General features: G+C 39.8%; 1 protein-coding gene across 1 annotated transcript in view; it reads right to left on the bottom strand.

Moving 5' to 3' along the window:
• Positions 1–27,013, bottom strand: part of ASTN2 (astrotactin 2) — a 1,115,013-nt gene that overhangs the window by 279,373 nt on the left and 808,627 nt on the right.

Below are 27,013 nucleotides of genomic sequence, written 5' to 3'. Positions count from 1 at the left end.
TTCACTATCTATTCTTCTTCATTCTCTTTCCCTCGATGCTCAGCCCAGGCAAGTTCCTTTTCACTGACAAGGCCCAGGACAGCAGTGATTGGGAATTGTATCTTGTCCTGACAGCTCCTTGACTGAGGCAAGGGATTGGCTTAGATATTAAGATCCTCTGAGTGCACACAGTAGACAAGCAATAGGTGCTTACTGAAGTTAAGTGAATTATCTGACTGTGAGTCAGAGCATACAATTCACATAACCAAAGAGGAGATTACCGGGAATTGGTGGTGGAGGTGGGGGGGAAGAGGGAGGGAGGATTGGTGGTGAGAACTAACTGGAATGTATTCATTTTCTTTATGAGAAGTTGGGCAGTTAGATATATGGTCAGATGAATCACAAAAAAGGCACCTAATTTTCTCTGTCAGTATAAGCTTCACTCTCTGTGCCCATTCACCCTGGATTGATGACACTCTGACAGAACAGCCTGTTAATCTGAGTGACAGGAGGAAGACGTTTAGAGCCATCCAAAGTTCCCTTTTACCATACTTATTCTTGTTAATGAAAAAAAATATATTATGGAATTAAACATATAATCGACAGAGGAAAACTTGCTAAAGCATTGCTTTTGGATTCATCCATTGGTCCTGCCTGGCATGCAGGACATAAGAAAGTAACAAGATCAGGGGCCCAAAGATGCCTTGGACAAGAAGATCTGGCTACTAAGCCAGCCTTACAGTCCAGTTCCCATTAATCCCAAGCGGCCCACAGAATATGTTTGCTGGATGTTAATCCAGAATCTCAAAGCTGGAAGGAGCCTCAGAGGTCATTAATCCCAATGATATTTGAATAGGAATCCTCTCTACAGCAATTCGGACAATGATTGTCCAGCCTCCACTTAAGTAGAACAAGTGATGGGGAACTCACCACGTCCTAAGGCAGCCCATTCCACTTTTAGACAATTCTCATAATGAAAAAGTTTGGTTTTTTCCTCCTTTTGTTGATCCAAAATCTGTGTCTCTCAAATTTCCATCTCTTATTCCTAGATCTGCCCACTGGGCCCAACCAGAACAAGTCTAAACCATGTTCCCCAGGAGAGCCTTGAAAATACTTAAAGACAGGGATTATGCTCCCCTTAAGTTTTCTCTTCTTCAGGCTAAATAGCCCTCCTCCAACCAACTGTACCATGGCATGCTTTGCCATCCTCTCACCATGTTTTCACTATTCTCTTGACTTCCCCCAGCTTGGCAGTGTATTTGCTCAAATGCGATGCCTCAACTAAACACAATATTCCAGACATGGCCTTATAAGGACAAAGTACAGAACTTATTATCTCACCTCCCTCATTCTGAACATTGTCTCTCTTCATGCAGCCTAAGTTTGCAATGGCTTTATTTTATTTATTTATTTATTCTTGGCCACCATGTTACACTGTTGACTCATCTTGAGCTCCCAGTCATCATGATGGAAAAAAAAAACCCCTGCAGATTCCATTATAACAAAACCACCAAACCAATTATAAAGTCACCACCACTACTAAGCCAGAACCTAAGGAAAAGATCCAAGAGAAACCCAAGAACAGACACTTTATCCTCATCAGCAGTCTCCATCAGGATTCCCCAGTATCTGGATCCCTGCCCTGGCTCAGAAGGTGCCTGGGATGCTAAAGAGAAGGATTCTGACGAAGAAATTGGCACAACCTTTTGAGTCTCAAGAGAGGGGGTACAGCAATGATTGAGGAAAAATTTTGAGGAGCAAGGAGAGGGTTTGGTCTTCATGCCATGCTTTCAAGCCATTCCTGGAAGCATTGCCATAGGTTGCCAAATGGCTAATTTAACTGCCATTTATCACTAAATTTATAGAAGTGTTTGATAGAATTTACTAACTCGCATTATGTAGAAACACTGAAAACGGTGCTCGTTGTCATTAGCGCAGGAACATAGAGTGGATCAATCAATAAGAATTTATAAAATGCCTACAATGTGTCAGGCAACATGCTAAACATGGAGGAACCAAAGATAGAAATGAAACAATTTCTCTCTTCAAGAAGATTCTACCACAAGAAACAACAGTTTCCTCAACTGTAAAATGGAGATAATAATATCATCTATCTCCCAAGGTTGCTATGAGGATAAAATGAGATAATATTTGTAAAGCACTTAGCACAACCTGGCACATAATAGGAGCTTTATAAATACTTGTTTCCTTCCTTTCTTCCACACACATATATAAGAATGTTCACAATAAATACAATATAAAATTTATTTTTTGGAAATGGAAAGACATTACCAGCTTGGGGGTGGGGTGGAGGGAGACAGTAAATGTTTCATGTAAAAGGCAGCATTTGGGTGGAGCTTTGAAGGAAAAAGTAATTCTAAGAAAGTTAAGGAAAGACCACATTCCAAGAATGAAAGGCAGCCTATGCAGAGGCCTATTGATAGAGGATAAAGTAATGAGTGTGGGGTAGGGGGTGAGGTGTCACAGTCTCTTTAATTTAACATATTCTAGTTTATGCTATCATTTATTCACACAATAGAATCACAGATTTTGAGAGTTTGAAGAGATCTCAAGAGCCATCTAGGCCAATCCCTTTAGGACCAGAATTCCCACTAAGCAGCCACTGAAAAATACCTCTGGTTTTGCACAAGTGAATAGGCTAAAAGACCATGCATGCATCTTCATACCCATGTCTCTTCACTGAGACCATTTTCTACCTTTTTGCTGCATGTGTATCTACTCCACCACCTTCTTTCTACCTCTTCTTCTGAAAACTGTAATCAAATCAACACTACCATTGTATTTGGAAAGACCCATTTGCCAAAGGACTATGATCTTTATTATTTCCCAGAATAAAACTCCCTTCTCTGATCATCCCCACCTTATATATGCAGTATCTTGGTGATAGGTAATATCTTATTTTTATATTTGTATCCCCAGAGCTGAGCACAGTGCTTGGCCTTGGTGTTTTGGAAGGGCTTAATAAATGTTTTCCATTCAATTATTTGCTATACCATAACTAAAAAAATGGTCATCCAGACTTTGCCTAAAGATCTCTAAGGAGGGGGGTAGGGGAAGGACACCCCTTCTCAAGGCAACCCATTCCAGTTTGGGGCAGTCCTACTTGTGGGGAAGTTATTTGCCTCTTTCCATCTTCCAACAATTGAGCTTAATTCTACCCTCTAGGGCCAAATGAAAAAAGTCTTATCCCTCTTCCACATGACCACTGTTCAAATACTTGAAGATAATTTCATCTCTTCCTAAGTCTCCTTCAGTTTAGAAAAAAACATTTCCTAAAGCCATTTCTCATATGACACAGACCCAAACAAAGCTCTTTGCCATCCTGTCCACATTCCCCTGGAGATTGTTCAGCTTATCAATTCCCTTCTTAATCCATGGCATCTAGAATTCAACATAATATTTCAGATAAAGTCTGGACAAGGCCCAGGTAGAGTGGTACTATCACCTTTCCATTCAAGGAAGCTGTATTTCTCTTAATATAATATTTTGTCTTTTTTTTTTTTTGGCAGCTAAGTGGCACAATGGACACAGTGCTTGGTCTGGGGTAAAGAAAACTTGAGTTCAAATTCTATCTTACTAGTGTGTGACCTTGAGAAAGTCATTTAACTTGTTTGCCTCAATTTCCTCAACTATAAACTAAAGATGACAATAGCACCTACCTCCTAAGGTTGTTATAAAGATCTAATGAAATAATTTTAAATTGCTTAGCACAGTGCCTGGCTCATAGTGGGCACCATATAAATGCTAGCTATTATTATTATTATTATTATATTATTATTATTATTATTATTATTATTATTATTATTATTATATTGCTAATCTGCCCTATCACTCTGTTGGCTCACACCAATTTTTCTGTCTACTAAAAACATCAGCTCTTATTTTTGAAGAACTTCTGTGTTTATCTCTCTGTGCTTTCCCCATCTTCTCCTGGCAAAGCTGACTTTTTGGTAGTCAAGTGGAAGATTTTCCATTGATCCTTATGGAATTACATCTTCATCAGATTAAGCCCAATGTTCAAGCCTGTCAAGATTCTTTTGGAGCTTGACTGTCATCTAAGTGTGTTACCTACAGTCTTTCCAGCTTTGTGTCACTTGAAAATTTAATGAGCATTTGTTCATGGCTTTTATCCAGTAATTCATACAAATATGAAACTCCACAGGGCTAACCACAGATCTGTGGCGTATGCCACTGGAGAGAGACCTGTTGCTGCATTGGCACTGAAACATTAATGACTAATTTCTTTTTTGATTCAAGCCATCCAAATATTCATCATCCATCTAACTGTACTGTCATCTAATCCATACCTTACACACCCCCATATTCTCCACAAGAGCATAAGATACTTTATCAAAAACTTAGTGAAAATATAGGCACATTATATTCACAATATTCTCATAATCTATTAATTTAGTAACCCTGTCAAAAAGGAAATTAAGAGGTTAGTGTGGCATGGCCATATTCTTGGTGAAGCCATGCTAGTTCTTTGTAATCATCATATTCCTTTCCCAATGCCTAGCAATCAATTCTTTAATCCTCTATCTTTAGGAACCATTTTCATTTTAATAATTATTTGTGGAGGAAGAAGGATCCAATTTTTATATTTTTGGCCTATTGCTGATGCATACATACACACATATGTGGATACATACACATACACAAAAACAATTAATAGATCCAAATCCAAATATGCATAATATGGACTTATGGAAGGACCTAAACAATTAGCTTATTCATTATTCATTATTATTCATAGGTATGTCATCGAGTCATTTGCTTGGGAGCACAGCTACATATGTAGGAGAGGAAGAAATCAGTATAGTAGAAGAAGTATTACTTGAGTCAAATAGCTGAGGTCAACTTCTGGAACTAATATTAACTAATTCTGTAACCTTGGGAAGCCTCTTAGCTTCTCTGAACTTTTTATTTGTGACAGTAGATAGCCAGATCAGATGATCTCCAAAGTTCTATCCAGCTCTAAATCCTAATTCTAGAGTTGCAAGAAAATCTGAATTCTTTCAAAGACAGCAATTGCAACAAGTATGTCTTTAACCACAAAGGTCAGCATAGTGTAATGTAATCAATAGCTCATATTTCTAGAGCACTTTAAGATTTGCAAAGTGCTTTTTTCACAATAACCCTGTGAAACAATTATTCCAAGTATTATTATTCCTATTGTATAGCTAAAGAAAGTAAGGCTCAGAGGGATTACACAAGAGGTGACCTTGAACAAGATCACACAAGTTTCATAACTAAAATTTGAACAAATAATCTCTCATGATTTCAGTCCAATCCAACCCAACAAAAACATTACCAAGCATCTACTATATTCCCTCAAGGAAGTTATATTTTACTGGGATAGAAGTACATGAAAACAGATAAATACATATATAAATAAATCTGTGTGTATACAGATATATCTATATGTATATACAGAAATATATATAGGCCTATCTGTTTACATATATGTATATAATGCACGTACATGTATACACATAAATATATAGCTATTATCTTTCTGGACTCTACAACAACCCGAGGAGGCAAGTGCTTATTATTACCTCTATTTTACAGATAAAGAAAATTGGGCAACAGAACTTAAGTGATTTGCTCATGTTCATAATAAGACTCAATTTGAACTGAGGTATTCTGGACTCCAGCCAGATTCAGCCCTCTATCCATTGTGCCATCCAGCTGCCTACATCTATCTATCTGTCTATCTATCTATGTGTGTGTGTGTATATGCATATGTGTTATGTTTTATTTAATTGTATCTATATTTATATAGATATATGTTATATAAGTATGCATTAGGTATGTATATATATATATATGTATATGCATATATCATAATCCGAAAAAAAGCTAAAAGATGACATTTTATAAACTATGCCTTAAAAGAAACTAGGAAGTCTAAAAAGTAGCAGTAAGAAGAGAATGCCTTCCAGGCATAGGGGATAACCCATACAAAGGCATGGAGATAGGACATGATGATGTTTGGGGAATAGCAAATAGATTAATTTGCTGGAAGGCAGAGTATGGAGGGGAGTAATGGAAGATTACTTCACATTGTGAAGGGCGATAAATGTCAAACTGGGAACTTTTATTTTATACTACAGACATCATGGAGCCAATAAAACTTCTTAAGTCTGGTAGTGATATGGTCGGCCTTGTATTCTAGCAGGATTGTTTTGTCATCTTGCAGAGAAGATATTAAAGAAGAGGAGAGACTAGAAGTAGAGAGATTAATTAGAAAGCTAATACATTATCACCCAGGCAAGAGATGATGACGGGTCTGAACTAAGGTGGTGCTTATGGGTATGGAGAGAAGAGGATAGATATCTGAGGTGTTGTAGAGGTGATGACCTAACAATTCGCTGTTTATAAGAAGAATGGAAGGACAAGAGAAAAAGTAAAAATACCTCTGAGGTCACAAACCTGGATGAGTAGGAGGGAGCCTATCACCTTCTACAAGAAATTTTTTCTCATCCTTTCATCTAGTAGTGTCTTCCCCTTGTGCCTCACCCCATGCCTTATGTTTGCTTTGTATATTCTTATATAAGTGCATATTTTCTCCCCTGATCGAGTGTAAGCTTCTTGAGGGCAGAGATAATTTTTTGGTTTTTTTGCTCCTGCATCCCTGCAACCTCAACAGGTACTCTCAAAAGAAATGAAGCATTTTGTAGAAGTGTGACACCTGTGTACATACAAGTCTAATTTAGGCACTTCTAGGCCTCTAAGTCCAGATCTCTTTCTACTATAGTTTAAAACTATATCACATTTGCTTCTTACACATGGGCTTGGCCCCAAAGACTCAGTTCTTATGCTCATTCTGGCTGTGTGATCAAAGACAAGCCCTCAGTTTCCTCAGCTATGAAGTAGATATGGCAATATCTGCCATACCTACATCATAGGGGAGTTAAAAGAATCAAATAAGGCACTGTTATGTGAAAGCAGCATTTCGGATGCAACATATTATTAGTTATAGTCTCCATCATCTGTCCCTCTTATAATCTTTGAAGATTCTGCCTGTTCTTATTGAGAAACCTAGAAGAGCATATTTACCTGCTTTAAAAATCAAACAAAGTAACAAGCAAACAAACAAACAAAAATTCCTCGAAAATCCATCCACTAGATTACTGAAGTGCTCCAGAGATTAGTAAATTATACCTGGATGACATAGAGAACCTTCAGTTTGGACATCAGAACTGATTACATCTGGGCTAGAGTTCAAATTTTAAGAATGATACAGAGTGCATCTGCTTCTTATTCTTTGGAGGCATTGTGTCAGGATCAAGTGCTGATACTCAGGAAGCCTTTGGCAAAGGGGAATGCCTAAGGGCTTCATTAAATTTGCCCTATTCTGAAATAACAAAGGAAGAGTTTCCCAAGTTAGGGCATCCTGGGGGAAGACCCCAATACAGCAAGCATCCTGGACTCTTTCCTGCATCCTTAATTGGCATGCTTCTTCATACTATCTATTCCCTTTAGTGATCAAAATGCTACACTCATGCTCATCCCATCTTCCCCATTTTTACCTCCCATAAACACTTCCCTCTTGCAACAGCTGGTACAGCTGGTGGTGTTTCACTTTTTTTGTTTGTTTGTTTTCCTTTTCCTTTGTTAGCATTCAGAAGCCTCCTCAGGCGGTGTCTCCTCACAGAGTCATGGTTTGTTCAGGAATGAAGTAGGGTTTCTTTAAATTTACACAGAGATCACATGCTTCCTCCAGCATAAGTGGATGATGTATGGATTAGGGTGATGAATATTGTGGTTATTATGAATGACCAGAAACATTATTTACAACTCAAGGGAGAAGTACTCAGATCCTTGGGGAACTGACCCTATCAATAGCCCCATCCACCCAATCATTAATCATCATCTAACACATCTTGCCCCGTGACCTTGAATTGAAAGGGGCTCCTAAGACTTGTAATTGTCTGACTCCTCCAGAGAACCACCCATCCTCAAACTCCTGATCTCGAGGGAGGTACTGCCTCAGTCTTGAATGTGGGAAACCTACATGGAACTCAGGTTCTTCCCTCGAAAGGAGGGTTCCAGCTTGTAGCCCAGCTCCACCCAATGGACACTACACCTCTTGCATGGCCTGAAGAGCTTTGAAAGACAATAGTTCCTTTCCCAGCGGGGTTAGAACATCTGGAGAGGGGAGGTGGGTGGGAAAGCTTCAAGACCAGAGAACTCTTCCAAGAGCATGGAGTTCATGTCTTGAAATGCTGGCTCAGGTTAATAGTGATTTCCTTAGTAGAGAAGGATGAAATTTCCTTACTGTGACTGCAGGTGACCTCATCTTTCCAGCACGCCCTCCTCTCCTCAGGAGGCGTCCCCAAGGAGCAGTTTCTCCTGTTGATCATCATATTGTAGGCCTTCAACAGTTAAGAGAATGGGTGGGGGGAAGGGGAGGAAAGGTCAGGGTACTGGAAGGGACCCAATCCCGACTTGCGCTGGGTTCATCCCCATCTATGACTCAGGACACCAGCTGGAGGAAAAACGAGCAGCGGGGCAAGTATCAGATTGTATCCACATTCCTGTCCTGGAAACTGGGCTCCTAGAACATAAGTATATCCCTTAGCCCAGAAGAAAGTGAAAGGTGCTCATGTTAATTAATATGTGAGCCATGACTAACTAACTTCAGGTGATGAATCGATACATGAGTTGTTAACATTTATCAAGGCATCAATTACAATGGAGATGCAGTGTGGTATAATGGCAAGAAACCAGGATTGGGAGCTGAAGGACTTGGGTTTAAATTTCAACTCCATCTGTCGTTTAACTGATGGGACCTTGGACACATCACGTTGCTACTGTGAAACTCAGTTTCTTCATCTGAAAATGAGGAGGTTAGACTATAGTTTTACACCCTGGTCTCTGTAAATCCTATAGTTCTATAAAATTTAAAACTGCTAGGGACTTTGAAAATCATGTAAGTTTACACTTGGAAAAAACCGAAAAAAGAAATGGTTTGACCTACCCATGGTCACATAGCCAGTCAGTGGCAGAACTAGGACTTAAGCCCACTCTTTTCTTTTCAGTCTACTGCTTCTGAACAATTATTATACACACACACACACACACACACACACACACACACACACATGCACACACGCATGCACATACAATTTAACCATAAATTTACATTAGGTCCTACAACCTCTCAATACTTTAGTTACTTGTAGCAACCAACTATGTCTTTAGGTTTTTACTTTATTGTGTAAAAACTATGCAAGGGCCAGTACCCCAGCCTTTGGTAAGAGAGCTCACATCCTGTGAGGTATAAGACAAAAAACAAAGGACCATGGATGCCAATCTCCTGGACGCAAACAGGTTCTCCTTAGTTAACTCACCACAAAGTTAGAAGTTTTGCCCCAAGATGTTGAACTTTGACCCAAATACAACTAATAGGAGAGAACATGCTGTTTGGTTGTTTGTTTCCTAATAAAATGGAATTCAGATTGGTTAAAAGTATGGCACTCACAAACTCCAGACTCGTGATGTGCCCTCTAAGGGCCCACGCCTAGGGCTCAGGAAATACTTTCTTGCTTGACTGATGGCATTATACAGTGGAGAAAAGGCAGTCAAAATCTTTTGACTCAGTGACTCTCCCCATTGCTTCTTCCCAGAACCAGAATATTAGAAGAGAAAAGGCGTCATGAAACATAGAATATTAAACCAATAAGCCCAACATAAAAATACTACCATTAGAAATAACTTCCTATCTATAGACTCTCAGAAAAGGAATTAATTTCAAGGTCAGAGTTCATCTATTCCACCTCCCTCATTTGACAAAAGAAGAAACTGAGGCTCACAGAGTTACAATGACATGTTTAAAGCATATAAATTTTTGCATACATGTACTTGCAATTCATATATATTAATAATCATTGTATATATACCTATGAATGGCATATATGTATTCATGTCTTCATATTTATCTCAATACAGATATAGGCATAGGCATGGATGACTGTTCTGGGGGACCAGGAAGCCTAACTTCTATCTCAGTGCTCTTGCAACTTCATTATAATAACCTTCCTCACTATAGAGAACACTACAATTTCCCTGTTCCTCTCCCCAACACTTCCTCCTCCACCAACACTCAAATAGATGAAGAACCTAAGACCAGAATACTGAAGTGATTTCCCCAGTGTCCCCCATTGAGTCATGGTCAAGGTAGGGTCAGAGTCCACATTTTCTAAATCCCAATTCAGTATTCTTTCCACTAACCCACACTGTGTTTCAGGATATTTCCCCACTGTGCTTCTCTAGGAAGGCAGAGTGTCACAGTGGAAAAGGCTCAGGATTTGAAGTCAGAGGCCTTGGGTTTGTATTCCAGCTCTATCACTTACTACCTAGGTGACCTTGCACAAGTTGCTTTACCTCTAGTGGCCTCAGCTACTTCATCTGTAAAATGAGGAGAACAGATCTGATCCACTGATCCTAAGAATTCTTGTTCATGATAACCTTTGCTCCTATCTGGAACAGGTACTTAGTGTTTAATTTCTGGATTGAGAAGATGATAACTGAAGAAGAATGAGGAAGTACTCATACAGATGAAAAAACGGAAAAGGATGGATGGTTCAGAGTTACATTCTATCTAGTTTCACAAGATATTCTGTAGGAAGATATGGTAGGAGTCATCTATGACCTGATTCCAAGGGTATAGAATGCCCCTTGGACAACTTGGTGTCATGAGTAGAACTGTGAAGTTGGTTACTGGAAGATATGAGCTCAAATTTCAGACTGTGTGACCATGGTTAAGTCATAAGTTCTCCGAGGTTCAATTTATTTTTTCATCTGTTAAACGAAAAGATTGGCTTTGATGGCCTTTAAAGTTGCTTCCAGCTCAAAATCTATGATACCATAAACTTCTCACTTGCAATCCATCATTGGATCTATCACTCATGAACTTATTTACATCCTTCTTTTAACTATTAATATTGTTGTCAAGTTCCATGGAAATGGGGCATACGCAGCTTGAGATATATCTCTATGATGGAAACAATAAACAGGGAATCATTCTGCAATGGCAGGTGGATATTTAAGGACTGCCTGACTTCTGCTTGTTTCTTTGCTACTTCCTGTATACATTATTCTGAGGACTTCCAAGATGCCTTTTTTCTCAATTTAAGAAGTCAAAGTGATACTTGTTAAGCATATATCCCCTAAGACTATTCAAGAAATGTTCATCTGTAGACCATGTCCAGGAAAAGACCGGAGCTCAGTCGGCTCACAGTTGGAAGGAGTCATTTCCTCCACCCCAAACAAAAACAAAAAAAAACCCTCAGTTTTTATGGAGACCAATGCTATATTCTGTTGGGATTTACAGTATAAGAAAATTGGAACTTTTAAAACATTCAATCCCTCAGCAAGAATTTATTGAGTGCCTACTATTTGCAGAATAATGATGATCCTATGGTGGCTTACTGGAAAGAACAAAGGGCTGAGAGATAAGTTACCTATGTTATATTCTTAGCTTTGCTGTTAATTAACTGTGCAATCTTGGACAAGTCATGTAAACCCCTCTGTGCCTAGGTTTCCTTTCTTTGTGAAATGGAGATGGTACCAACTTAAGGTGTCTGTACATATGTTTTGGATGGGGCAGTGTGGATAGACAATGAGTTTGGCCCAGAATTGAATAGGAAGAAGAAGAAGGTGAAAAGAATAAGCATTTATTAATTATCTACTATGCACCAAGCACTCTATTAAGTGCTTTGCAAATATCATCTCATTTGATCTTCACAACAACCCTGGGAGGGAGGTGCTATTATGGTACCCATTTCACAGTTAAAAAAAACAAGGCAGACAGCAGTTGAGTGGCTTGCCCAGGGTTATACAGCTAGTAACTGTCAGGCCATCTCCAGTCTTCCTTACTTTAGGCCCAGCACTCTGAACACTTTGCCACCAGCTGCCTCTAGGAGGAAAGGAGTCTAGATTCTATTTGAGAAATTATGAAGATCTTTCAATGATCCCAAACTGGGATCTCCCAAGAGCAAGATGGCAAGGGAAAGAGAAAGGGAGAGGGAGAGGCCCTGCATTGGAGAGACCTTCAATGATGCACTTAAGAAAGGATATGGACAAGAATCCCATAAGATGCAGATGGGTAGAAATTTTCACTGGTGAAGGGAAATAGCCATGACTTCATGAGTTCCTTAGAACATCCAAGTATCAAAGTTCCTCACAACAGCTTTGTGAGACTTTAGTAAGACATTATAGTACACATGGAAGCACTTTTACATAGTATAAAATGCTTTCCAAATACAATGTGCTCTAAGATTTCTTCTTTTTCCACCAAGCATGGGCTCTGAGTGGAGGAAGGGAGGAGAATAATAATGGTTCACACTTCTAGAGCACTCTAAGATTAGCAAAAGGCTTTCCTCACAACAGCCCTATCAGGTGGGTATTACAGATATTATCTTCCTGTCTACACTACCCAATTGATAGGGTTGTTGTGAGGAATGACCTTTGTGAACCTCAAAGCATTAATACTTTTCTGGCCTTAGAAACGTTAAGCAGTTTGCTCAAGGTCACAAAGCTAGTAAGTGTTAGGGCTCCAACCCACATCTCCCATCTCCATGTCCAGTAATCTTTCTAACCACATATAAATAAGACTGAAAAACTTGAGGACATGGTAAAAAAGAGGAATGAAAATTTACAAGGAAAAACCACATTTCATTTCATTCCATAAAGTGACTTATGGCTGGGTAGACCGGAATGATGTTAGTCTGCTACCCAGAGAATGTGACTGAGTGAACTGACCAGCTGTGTGACCAAATAGAGACTCATGTCACTTTTAATCTCATATGGTGAGTAGCTGGACACGTCTGGAACATTGTTTTTTTCTCCTTTGAGGAGAAAGAAAAAAGAAAAACAAAAGAAACGGTAGAGTTGTATTTTCTATTAACTCTCTTTAGGACCTGTAATCTTTTGTCCAGGATGACTCAAAGCCTTTTGCTTACACAGGAGAAGACCATGGATTCAGAGTTAGAAAAGATGTTAGAGGTCAACTAATCCACCCTCTCCTCTCCCCAGTTTCACAGACAAGGAAACTGAGGTACAGAGTAGTTCATCGATTTGCTTAAAGCCATAAGGAGAATAAGTGGCAGAACGAAGATTTGAACTTATATCCTCTAACTCCAGGTCCATCACTTTCTCCTCTACACCAGGCTGCCTTTTCAAGGAGCAGCTTTCAAGAGACAGAGCTCAGACTGGAAAGAGCTGATCCTTTCACCTCACAGAATCACAGAATCCCAGAAATACAAGAGAATGCAGAGATCATCTAGTCCAGGAGTAGGAAACCTGTGACCTTGAGGCCACATGTGGCCCTCTAGGTCCTCCAGTGTGGCGCTTTGACTGAATCCAAATTTCATAGAACAAATCCCTTTCTTAAAAGGATTTATTCTGTGATACTTGGATTCAATCAAACGGCCACACTTAAGGACTTAGAGGGTCACATGTAGCCTCGAGACTGAAGGTTCCCCACCCCTTTTTCTAGTCTAACTGCCTCATCTGACAAACTATTCTGTTCTGGTGTATTCCACATAACCATTGCTACAACTATACTCACAGAAAACTGCAGTGCTAAGCAATAGGATTCACTCCTGTGATATTTACTCTTCAGATGACAGAGGCCAGTTTCTTTAGAGCTAAGAGGAAGAGGCCTAAGGATGAAACCCCCTCCCTCCTGCCTTTACCTCACTGGCTCTGTGAGAAGAGAGGAGACAGGCAACTGAAATGATCCTGAGGATAAAGGGGCTTCCTTTGGAGCAACATGCAGGTTGCTGTTCCCTCAAAAATTCTAACCATCCAGTTCTTTAATCTTCTCCAATCCCATGGCCTGCTCTTCTGCCAAGACACAGGCAGACACAGGGATGGCCACACTCTTGATCTCACCATCTTCCATGAGTATTCTAGGTGCTTGTTCAAAAACTGTGAAATTCCCTGATCTAATTATAACCTTCTGCTTTTCTACCTCTCCCTATATTTTACCTCTCCTGAACCTATTCTTCACCCTCACAGTAGCCTATATCCCTTAATATTTTCTCAGGCCCCCATCTCTCTTCTTATATCACATTCTTCTCTTCCCAACGTTGATCCTATAGTTAGCTGCTTCAACTCCACACTGTTCTCTACTCTCAAGTTCTCTGGTTTTTCCCTATCATATTGCCATTCATGTTCTGTCTAACCCAAACTCTGGATTAATTCTACCATCTGTGCTCTCCCATACTCCTCATGTGCTACTGAGCAAAGATGGAAAAATTCATGAAATCAACCTGATTACACTCCAAATTTATTATCTAATCTGAGTTAGGACCTCAATACAGTAAGGCAATCCTTTTATTCTTCCCTAATTAATTCTCTATTGCCCTCCCCACAGTGACTTTTCCAAACTTTCTTTCCACTCCATAAGCCTTCCATACCTCACCTCCCCTTACCTGCCTCATACTTTACTAAGAACACCAGGGTCATTCACCCTCAGTTCCTTCTTCTCACTTTTTTTTTTTTAAATTTCAAAAGCCCTTGACCTCCTCCAGTCTCTGATAAAGAAGCTGCCCTTCTCTTTATCAAGGTCAATCCCACTGTCTCCTTGATCCCATTCCCTTGCATCTTCTCCAGAAAATGCCCCTGCTATCATCTCCTCTATCTAATATTCAGTCTCTTCCTGGCTGAAAGATCCTTCCTCCACCTATAAATAAGCCTGTCTCTTCCCTTCTTAAGAACCCTTCACTAGACCCTTCTAGACCCTTAAGAAATGATCCCTTGGAAGGTTGCCTAGCTGTATCAGATCTTAAATTGTATTATAAAGCAGCAATCATCAAAACTACTTGGTACTGGCTAAGAAAAAGAGTAGATTAGTGAAACATGTTAGGCATGCAACACACAATAATCAATGACTACAGTAGTCTACTGTTTGATAAATCTAAAGACTCTAGCTTCTGGGATAAGAACTCACTATTTAACAAAACTGCTAGGAAAACAGGAAAAGAGTATGGCAGAAACTAGGCATTGATTCTGATCTATACACCATATACCAAAATAAAGTAAAAATGGGTACATGATTTAGATATAAAGGCTGATACTATAAGTAAACTAGGAGAGCAAGGAATAGTTTACCTGTCAGAACTATGGAGAAGGGAAGAATTTATGACCAAACAAGAGATAGAGAACATTATGAAATGCAAAATGGATGATTTTGATTACATAAAATTGAAAAGTTTTTGCACAAAGTCAATGCAAGATTAGAAAGGAAGCAGAAAGCTGGGAAACAATTTTTACAGCCAGTGTCTCTGATAAAGGCCTCATTTCTAAAATATATAGAGAACTGAATCAAATTTATAAGTATACAAGTCATTCTCCAATTGAAATGATGAAATGAATAGGCAGTTTTGAGATGAAGAAATTAAAAGTTATCTATACTCATATGAAAAAAAGTTCTAAATCATTATTGATTAGAGAAATGCAAATCAAAACAACTCTGAGGTACCACATCACACCTATCAGTTTGCCTAACATGACAAAACACAAAAATGATAAATGCTGGAGAAGATGTGGGAAAATTGGAACATTAATGCATTGTTGGTGGAGTTGTAAACTGATCCAACCATTCTGGAGAGCAATTTGGAACTATGTACAAAGGGCTATAAAACTGTGCTTACCCTTTGACCCAGCAATACCACTTTTAGGTCTGTATTCCAAAGAGATCATAAAAAAATGGGAAAAGGACCCTCATGTACAAAAATACTTACAGCAGCTCTTTTTGTGATGGCCAAGACTTGGAAATTGAGGGGATGCCCATTAATTGAGGAACAGCTGAACAAGTTGTGATATATGAATGTAATGGAATACTATTGTGATATAAGAAATGATGAGCAGGCAGACTTCAGAAAAACCTGGAAAGACTTGTATGGACTGATGTTGAGTGAAGTGAGCAGAACCAGGAGAAGGTTGTACACAGTAACAGCCGCACACAGTGTGATGACTAACTTTCATAGACTTGGCTCTTCTCAGCAATGCTAGGATCTAAGACATCTCTAAAACTCTCATGATGGAAAATGCCATCCACATCCAGAGAAAGAACTATGGAGTCTGAATGCAGATCAAAGCATACTATTTGATCTCTTTTTTTCTTTTGTTGTTTTGTTTTGTTTCTTCATCCTTGTGGTTCCTCCCATTTATTCTAACAGTTCTTTGCAACATGACTAATGTGAAAATATGTTTAATATGAATGCATGTGTAGAGCCTATATCAGACTGCAACATGACTAATGTGAAAATATGTTTAATATGAATGCATGTGTAGAGCCTATATCAGATTGCACGCCATCTTGGGGTGGCAGAAGACAGGGAGAAAATTGAAAACTCAAAAGCTTATAGAAGTGAATGTTGAAAACTAAAAATAAATTAATTAATTAAAAAGAGAAACTATCCGTTCTCTCTCCTCCCTCCCAAAACCAACTTTTTAAAAGAAAAGTCTACTATCATTATCTCTACTCCTCTTCTGCAATCTGGCCTGTGACCTCAGCATTCCACGGAAACTGTTTTCACAAAAGTTACCAGCGATCTCTTAAATGTCAGTTCTGATGGTCTTTTCTCACAACTCAACCTTTCCATCTCTGAAGCAATTGATGACCTGTTCTTGCTCCTCTCTCATCTGAAAACAAGACCTGTCTGTTTGTTCTTTTTCGATCTTCTTTTCTGATTTGTCATCCATATCCCAGCTCTTAACTGTAAGTATGCTCAAAGGCTCTGTTCCGGGCCCTTTTTTCTTTTTGTGCTCTCTCTTGATTATCTCATCAACTCCAATGGGTTCAAACCATCATCTTTATCATAGGCTCGATGTATTCAGCCCTCATATGTCCCCTGAGATCTAGTCCTACATCACTAACTGCCAGTTAGATATTTCAAACTGGATGTTTTATTAGCAAACTCAAACTCAACATTTCTAGAACAAAATTAATTTTCTTCCCCTAAACGTACCCCTCTTCAAAAGTTCACTGCTTCTGCGTAGGGCACCACCCCCCTTTCATTTTTCCAAGTTCACAACTTTGGCATTAGTTGTGATTTCCCACTCTCCCTCACACCACATATCCATTGTTTCCAAATCTTGACATTTTTACCTCCACAACATCTCTTGCATCTGACCCTTTCTGCCTATTCACACAGCTCATACCTTCATTTGGGCCTAATTGGTCTCTCAGCCTCATATCTTTCCCTATTCTAATCTATCTTTCACTTAACTGCCAAAGCAATTTTCCTCAAGTATAGGCAGGTCTAACAAACTATCACTCTATGAACTCCAATGACTCCCTATAGTCTCCAGGATAAAACAGAAACTTCTCTGTTTGGCATTTAAAACATTTTATATTTGCAGTTTTATTATACAATACTTTTCTTTCAGCACTCTATCATCCAGCCAAGCTGGCCTTATTGTTCCTCACACATAAGATTCCATTTCCCATCTCTGTGCCTTTCTGAATGGCTGTCCTCCACACCTGAAATGCACTTTGTGCTCACCTGAATCTCTTATAGGTTTTTATTTCCTTCGAGATTCAATTCAAACATCACCTTCTCCAAGAAGCCTTTCCTGATCTGCCCACTTGCGTCCCTCTTAACCAAGTTAGTCTGCATTATTTCATATAGATTCTTTTTATTTTGGCCTTTTTTTTTGGGGGGGGAGGCAATTAGGGTTAAGTGACTTGCCCAGGGTCACACAGCTAGTAAGTATCAAGTGTCTGAGGCTGAATTTGAACTCAGGTCCTCCTGACTCCAAGGCCAGAGCTCTATCCACTGCACCACCTAGCTGCCCCCATATAGATTCTTAATGTACTTAACTCGTGTGCACATTGTCTTCACCTAATAGCAGGGACAGTTCAATTTTGTCTTTGTATTACCAGGAACTAGTGAAGTTCCTGGCACATAGTAGGTACCCCAAAGATGACTGTGCATTGATTATTTGCTTGATGAGAGACCAAATGATCTCTTCAGGCTGACCTTCAAATTGATGGGGGTGGGGTCATCTACAGGAGGAAACAGGAACCAGGGCCATCCCTGGGGGTGGAGGAATTCAGGTAAATTATACTTTAAAATTGACTGCTCTATTTCATTCAACCAGAATATTTATCCAGTTGAATTCAAGATGTAATGACTGCTAAGGGTATCTAGAAGAAAACTGATCCAGTGAAAGCCCTTTTCAGGAACTTATCACAGAAACTCTGTGATGATTTTAGTCATATGCCAGTAGAAGGCTCTTAAGTCTGGGAGATGTTGATGTGCCTGGGAAGTGTGAGCATGAGTTTGTTTATCAAAGCTCAGACACTAGAACTCAGGAGGACCATTGAAGCTTCAGAGGGGTAGCTTGGGGAACAACAAAAGTAGACAAATTTTCATAATAATATGGAGAATTAGAAAACTTTGGAATCATCTTACTTAGGTCTAAATCTTGGCTCTGCTACAGTCCTAGGTCAGGCTACATGGTCTTCACCATCCCTTCTAGCTGTGAATCCTATGTACAACATAAATCAATAGACTGTAATTATAAACAAGTTCCAGGAGAGCTTAAATAAGTTCCTGAATTAACAGAGCTTTAATTAAATTAATTAATTTAACTAAAGATCTTTAACAGGGAAGTTAGAAAAGCATAGTGTATATGCCTAACTCTTTTAGGATGTAACAGTTACAGCTCTCATTTAGTACTTACAAAGGGTTTTTCTAGAAATTCTGTAAGCTACATAATAAAAGTATTACTATACTCATTTTACAGAAGAGGAAACTAAGATTCAGTGACATGCCCATAATTACAAATCTAGAAAATGTTGGCATCAGAATTTAAATCCAGTTCTTTTTGATTTCCAATAGAGAGTCCCCAGAAAAAAATGGAGTGGGAGCCAGGGGATCTGAATTCTAATATCAGTGTGACTCGGGGCACAAAATTTTTATGAGCCTTGATTTCCTCAAATGAAAAACAGAGGCCAGGACACCTACCCATAAGTCAAACAGGAGTGTCATAAGGATTGGAGAAAAACAATAACAACAAGAAAACTATAAAGCACTAAAGAAAGTCAATGCAAGCTACCCCTCACTAACCTGAATCACCGCCCATGTGTTAATGTTGTGCTTGATGGGGGCTGGGATAAGAATTCTATAGTTTAAAAAGGACAAGCTCTGTGGCAGGGGCAGGCGCCAAGAAAGATTAATGGAGGAATTAGAGTTACTCAAGTTTAAAATGAAATAACTTCCCAGAGGTCTCCTAAACATCGAACTGGGTGTCCATTTGTCTTGTTAAACACAAACAACAGATCTTTGAATCAAATCTTCCCACAGGGGACATGACGGGACACCCCCCTCTGGCTCTCCACCTCCTACCTATGTAAGTGTTTCTCCAGATGCCCAAACTGTCATTTATCAAGTGTCTGGGTGGGGAGAGGCTTTCTAAGTACACAAGGGAACTGAGGAAAGGCTGTGCCTATCCAAGTCCCAAGGGGAGGCATGATCATCAGAATCAGGGAATCTCATAGGTGAAACAGACCTACCATGGCACAGAGCCCAACATCCCACCCAGTTCAGGAATCCTCTCAATGACAGGTGGCCAGCCAGCCTAAGCTTGAATACTTCTGGTGAAGGGAAGCTCACTCTTTCAAGAGGCAGTTTATTCTGTTGTTGGGCAGCTCCAATTATTATGAAGTTCTTTCTTAGGCTGAACTTCTACAGCCTGAATCTCTGGAACATCCAACCTTCAGTCCTACTTCTGCCTTTTTTGTTAAGTCTAGAACAAATACTTATTCTAGGGCAAGGCATATGCCAAGCACTGTGTTCATCACTGGACACTACACCTTTTTATCTCTTTCCCTGGTGATTTTATCATGGTCATAGGCTGACTTTCCTCTAGCCTCTTTCTCTACATTTCTGAAAGTTTTGTGATTGTCACCAATCTTACAGGTGGTCCACTCTGACTACTGATGCTAAAGAATAATAACAACAACAATAATAACAACATAATGATTATATAGCACTTTAAGGTTTACAAAGCAATTTCTTACCAATAACACTGTGAGGTTGATAGTATACTATTATACCTCTTTGCAGATGAGCAAACTGAGGCAAAGCCTCAAAGAATGTGAAGTTAGAAGGGACTTCGTGAAGTTAGAAGGGATTTTAGAGACTATCTAGTTCAATGCCATTACTTTAAAGATAAGGAAATTGAGACCTAGAGAGGGGATGTGATTTTCTTGGGCCACTCAGCCAATGTATGCAAAGCTATGACTCTTCTGACTTCAACTACAGTGTTCTTTACATGACACCAAAAGGCCTGGCCTATTGGCTAGGATCAAATATAGCTGTTGCCAGGGCATTCAAAAGCAAACGCTGTTAGAGCAATTTGAAAATGATAGAGAAATAATGGTTTTTGAAGGGGAAGTTAAGGGCACATTTCCAGCCTCTGAGACAACCACCATGAAGGGTAATTCCCAAACTCTCTCACTCATTAGACCTTTGTACCAGGACTGGGCATATATGTAGGCAGAGCAAGCTGTTTGGTATGATGTGATAGACACAGAAAAGACTCCCTGCCCTAAAATAACTCCTCACCTGGGAGACACAATGCCTGAAATTCTACCATTAGAACTCCATTATTTTGAGTTCCTTTCTAGAAGGCTCTCTTTTAAAATTAAAAAAAAAATGCCCCTAGAAAAGTAATACCTTAAATTAATTTACACTAAGAAAATAATATAACTTTAGAGCTGAAAGGAACATTCTAGGTGTACAAGTGAGGAAATGGAAGCCTAAAGAGGAAACAAGACTTAAGAAAGGTTACATATGTAGTTACTAAAATATCTGCAGCTGAGTGTGGTGGCAAATGCCTTTAGTAACTGTTACTGTGGGGGCTGAGGCTGATGGATGGCTTGAGCTCAGGAGTTCTGAAATGTAGTTGTCTGAACTGATTAGTAAGTCTGGTCTGGTCCTTTCTCTGCTAAGAGCCAAATCTTCCAAAAGTCAACAGATCTACGTCTTGCCTTACACTAAGTATAGCAATTACTCTTCCTTTCCTGTAAATAAATGCACTACCTAAACACTCTCTCCTTACAAGTATAATTGCTTATGACATAGTCCATGTGTTTTCTCTATCTTTATTGGGTTACCCCAGTTTTAGCTCTAATATCCAGTGTTGAGTCTCTTAAGGAAGATGTGCTGGATTGTCCTATGAAGTGTCTGAGGCCTTGAACAGAAGGAAACTGAAAAGCTGGGTGTGAGCATTCTGTATCATAGGATTTCAGTCAAAAATCGAGTCTTTGAGCCCTAAGGCCAGTTACAATCTGGCACCATATCAGTTTTCTAAGCTCATCTCTTCCTGCTTTCTCCAACACGAACCTTTCACGTTAGCCATACCGATTTCTTCCCTGTCTGCCATCTGTTGTATTCTCCTTTCCAACTATTAAGTGCTTTCTCCCTTACAGGCCTATCCAAATTCTATCTTTCTTGGCCCTACTCAAAAACCAACCTTTCTCAAAATATCATCAAAGCTTTCCTGACCACAGTAGTCCTCAGTGATCTCCATGTTAACTCCTATCTACTTATTTCTATATCATTCTATGTGGTACTTCATTAGGAGTTCTGGAAGGACAAAGACAATACTAAGCTGCAAGTTCTATAGGGACAGGAATCTTGTCATATCTAAAATTTGTATTTCCTTTAACACCAAAAACAATGTTCTCTACATAGCAGGTCTTCAATAAACAGGTATAAATGACGGAATGCTTCCCATTCATTGATATTCCTAGACATAGGCACAGATAAAAAGGGGTTTTCTACTTCTTGGCTACATTAGGTAAGACAGAAGAGTAAGTTAAAAAAAAAACCTTTTGAGACAACATGGTATAGTGAGGAAAGTGTTGGATCAGAAGTTTGCCTTCCAGAGCTAATAGTCTATACTCTAGCTCTAATGTCCCTTCCAGCTTTGAAATTCCAAGGTGGATCTAGGGATGCCACTTTCAATGGGAATTTGTTAGTCCTGTCACTAAGCTATAAATAAAGGAAACATAAATATTACAAGATCATAGGATCATAGGTTTAGAGCTGAAAAGGACCTTGGAGCTTATGTAAATCTACCCAAAGATGAGAAAACTGAGTCCAAGAGAAGTTAAGAAACTTACCAAAAGTTTCTCAGGGAATAATTAGTAGAGGCAGGATTTGAACCCAGATTCAAATGCAGTACTCTTTCTATTGTAAAAGAAAACCCTTTGAGAATTTCCTGCAAGTAGGGACCCTATCACCATCTTCCCTTATTTTTCCCCTAGCATCTAGGACTGACTTTTTTCCAAAGTAGGGCTTCTAGAGCTAGTGTTGTCTGATACAGAGAGGCCGCTAACAGCCTAGCTTCAGGCCTTTGAGTCAGGATTTCTGTTTTCTCTTGTTAAGGCTATGGCCATGATGTAAAAGTGGGGTAATGTCTGGAGAGAACACATATAGAGAAGATGGAGCTATTTCTCTAAGCTGCAAGGTGTTTCCAATTTCTATGCTCCCAAAGGCTTCTTTCAACACCTTTTTGGGGAGAGAGGGCAGGAGAACACCAATAACAAGACTTATAGGGTTGAGGGTTTGGGGAAGAACTTTAATGAAAGTGTTCTATCCCTTTCTCTTCTACCCTTCAACTATCTTAGTACAGTCTCTCCTACATAAAGTACAAATTCTTGCTGAGCCAAACTCTGCAGCTTTAGGGTGTGTGAGGGCCATTTAGCAGGTGGAGGGAGGAGGTTGCGTACATTAATCAAATTCTCCATTATAAAGATTTTTGTTTTGCTGGGTTTTTTTTTTCAGAACCACAGTGGAAAGTATAATTAAGGGCTCTCTTCCAGCTGTGGCTAAAGGAATAATCTTTTCCCATGTGTTCACTGGGATAGACTGTCTAGTGCAAAGCAGCCCATCTCTAACGCCCATCACAGTGATTCCAGAGCATGTCTGGGTTCTTCTCAGGGGCTGGAGGCAAGGATCTAGAGGCATAGATAGGTAATGCCTCAGCCATACACATCAGCTCCAGAGACCATGGGTAAGTTACGTCCCCTTTGGGAGAGCCTCTTTTTTTTTTCTTCATAAAATAAGGGGTTTAGCTTAGAGGATCTCTAGGTCATTTCCAGCTCTGAAATTCTGAAGCTATGCCTTTGATGCACATTATAAGGATAAGAAGGGGGGAAAGAGCACTTACTTATTTTATTTTTTATAGGTGTGGGGAGGGCAAGCACAATTTAAGGGAGTCTGAAAGCAGTATAACTGAGGGTCTTTGACCTCATGCAACGGAAGGGAACTACCAGGATTGGGAAGATGATAGAATTTCAAACTAGAACTTATCTTAGAAATCATCTAGCCTACCAACTCCTTCCTTTTAGAAATGAAAAAAAATGAAACCCAGAATTGGGAAGGGACTTGCTCCAGGTCACACAAAGGCTCAGAGATTTAGATCTGGAAAGAACCTCAGAGACCATCTAATACACAACAATTAGGACCTTGTCCCTAATTTTACACACCGGTAAACTGAGACCCAAGAGTGACTCGTCCAAGATCTCACAGTGACAAAACTGGGATTTGTACCCAAGTCCTCTAACTCAAAATCCATGATTCATTTCACTACATTATTATTACTTCCAGTGCTGGCCGTGGAACAGGCAGTTCCCAGTGGTCTTCTTTAAGGCTGCTGGGAAGGGCCCCTTCCTCCAAACTTTTCCCTTTACCTGAAACTAATGCTTGAAATTCCACCATTAGGAAGACATTTGGGGTTAATCATTGCCCTCTCCTTGATTCCCCACTGAAAATGCAATACAAATCTCCTTGGGAGAGACAACTACCATCAATGAGTCTGTCATGTCCATTTCATTACAACACACTGATAGACATCAGGAGTCACAGAAATTTAGAATCATGGAATGTTAATGCTAACAAGGACCTCTAAACACAAAATGCCAGAGATGGAGAGAATCAAAGAAATGAAGCCTAACATACTCATTTTACAGTTGGAAAAAAACATGGTCCATAAAGTGACACATTTAAGGTCACAATGCTAAAGAACTTAGCACCTAGAAAGGGAAGAGGCATGGAAGAGCAAACATTTTCACTAACTGTCCCTCATGCCTGGGATTTCTCCCCTCCTCTTCTGCCTCCTGGTTTCCTTCAAGTCACAACTAAAATCCCACCTTCTACAGGAAGTCTTTCCCAATTCCCCTTAAGGATAGTGGCATTCTTCTGTTGATTATCTCCAATTTATCCTAAATGTATCATGTACCTACATAGTTGTTTACCTATTGTCTCCCTTATTAGACTGTAAGCTCCTTGAGGGCAGGAACTCTCTTTTGCTTTTCTTTGTATGCCCAGCACTTAGCATAATACCAGGCACATAGTTATAAATGCTTGTTGACTTACAGAAAGGGATTAAAGCATGGAATGGCAAGTATTCTGCATACAAACTTTAGATACAGCACAATTTTAACAACACAAGACAAATTTGGGCAGCTTTCAGCAGAACTGTGAAAGAGGTCACAGTATGGCACTCCCTACAATCTGCTCTACGGACTTACCACTACTTTTAGCACCCAAGATTTAGTGGAAAGAGATCTGAAGTCAGAAGACTTGGGTTCTTAAACTGGCTCTGCCATTTATCACCTGTGTGGGCATGTGTGACCACGGTTGAATCATTCCTCCTATCTGGGCCTGGGGGAAGTATGTGAAGATCTGGACTTGATGACCTCTTTCTTCCTTCTACCACTAAGCATTCTGTGACTCTGAGGCAATAGCAAAGATTAAAATTTCAAATATCAATGGTGTATATTTTCGGTCCAGGCAAGCATCCTTGCTTTCCTCAAACCATGTGGCTTATGTTTAACTCTTAACACCATTAAACCCAATTCTAATATCCAGCCCTTTGTAGAAGCAAAATGAATCATGGCACAGAGGTTAAGAATGGCATTAGAAATGGGTGTGAGGAGACCTGGGGCTCTAGCTTCTGTTCTTATAGTTTGGACACAGGCAAGTGACTTAACCTCTTTAGGCTCAGTGTCCTCATCTGGAAAATGAAGAGTTTGATGACTGGAGCAAAGGATCATGAATATCACAGATCTCTAACTGGAAGGAACATCAAGAGTCCATCTAGTGCCCTTCATCTGGAGGAAGAAACTAGAGCCTAGGAAGGTTAAGTGACTAGTGTTCAAGGCCATGCAGAAAGTAAAAGTCAGAGGCAGGAACAGAGTCCTGTCCTTTCTTTACAAAGCTAGTGTCCTTCCCACTGAGCATTTTTAAAGTCTTTCTAGCTCCAAATCCTACATTACTATGAGGAGACTATTTCTCAGGTCCTTTCTGGCTCTACCAGCCCATGTCTATGGCATCCCTGTTTTGCTTTCTTCTAAGAAAAGACACAAACCCAAAGATCAGATGGATAGGAGAAGGGGAGCCTAGAAATACAAAAGTCACACAAGGGAAGGGAAAGGAAGGGAAGACAGAAATAAAAAGCAGGATTTTGGGGAGCGGGGGTTGGAGAAAGTGAGAGTCACAGTGTTCTGATTGCTCTTGGGGCTGTCTCCCTATGGCTTAGCCCCTCACACTTGGTGGTCATATTTCCATTGGCTGGGATTGTTTCCAGACCTGGAGCTGGCCCTGTCCCACCCACAACCACCACAGGCTGGCTCATTCTAAATGCCTAATCAATTGCAGGCTCAGCACTAATAAGTGACTCTAAAAAGGTCTGTCATTTTTGGTTCAGGGAAAAATGGGAGGGGGGAGAAGGGGAGGAACTAGAAGAACTGAGAAATAAATCTACACAGGTTCTTAGAGGATTTACTGAGAGGAGAGGAAAGGAGGGAGGGGGATAAGGGACCAGGAGGAGGCAACCCTGCAGGGTGATTTCCAAAATCTGCCCTGGAAGGTCTAACATTATTCAAAGGACTGAAACTCCCAAGTACACCTGTAAGGGTAACAGTGACACCCAGTGGCCAGTTAAATTCCCAAGGTGATGACTGTCACACTGGTCTCAAAACTTATCAGAGACCTAGAGATGTTTTTTTTTAGCACGTGAACCTTTCCACACATAAATTTTCATACAGAGGCCATGCAGAAAATGTCCTATTGGTTTCGACCAGAACTATAGCCCCTGAGTCCAGGAAAGACCTGGCCTAATCTGCCATGGATACAAGAGTTTTTTCTTCTGAACAAAGAAAAGAGTTAGTCAAGGGGCTAGAGGGAAAAGAGGAGGAAGATGGCTGGTAGGAGACACAGAAACAGGAGGGGCAGGAATAATCTATGAATCATAAAATGTTAGAACTGGAAAAGACTAAGAACATCGAATGATGGACAGTCATTAGATATTAAAGCTGGAAGAGAGTACATCCAGTCTGATTCCCTCATTTTGCAGAGGAAGAAAGTAAGAGAGATGTGATTTGTCTGAGGCTACACAGAAAGTTAATAACATAGCCAGAGCTAGAAGCTACATCTTCTGACTTTAAATTTAAGAGTTCTTGACATTATAATGAGGTGTCAAACATGTTACCTGGGTCAAAGCCAGTAACACTCCCAAATGTGGGCCCTAACCAGATAAAAATGAAATTAGGAAATATTTTATAAAATAAATAAAAATACAACAGAACATAGATAATGTTAATATGTGTTTTTTTTAAGTCAACATTAGCCCACAGGGATCCTTATATATGGTTTAGTGTCCCCTATTTTACTTGAGTTTGATAGCACTACGTTATACTGCCACTCTGCCTTATAATGAGCAGAGAAGTGCAAAAGGTGACGTGTGGGGCACTGTAACCAGCCAAGCCTTGTAGATATTACTTATGTGAGGCCTGCACAACATGCTGCCCCCAGGCCACCTGCACCAACCAAAGGATTTCAGGTGGCTCCAGAAAATGTAGGGTGGCCCACTCCCCTGTTTGTCACATGACCTGCAGCAAACAACCATGATTGGTCTGTCTCTAGTCTAACCTATCTGTACCCAAAGAAGTTTACAAGCTGTGCAGGTCTGA

The sequence above is a fragment of the Phascolarctos cinereus genome, unplaced genomic scaffold (genome assembly GCF_003287225.1).
Source record: "Phascolarctos cinereus isolate Bilbo 61053 unplaced genomic scaffold, phaCin_HiC Scaffold_2;HRSCAF=192, whole genome shotgun sequence".
NCBI classification, from domain to species: domain Eukaryota; kingdom Metazoa; phylum Chordata; class Mammalia; order Diprotodontia; family Phascolarctidae; genus Phascolarctos; species Phascolarctos cinereus.
This window is presented reverse-complemented; position numbering and strand designations above follow the sequence as displayed.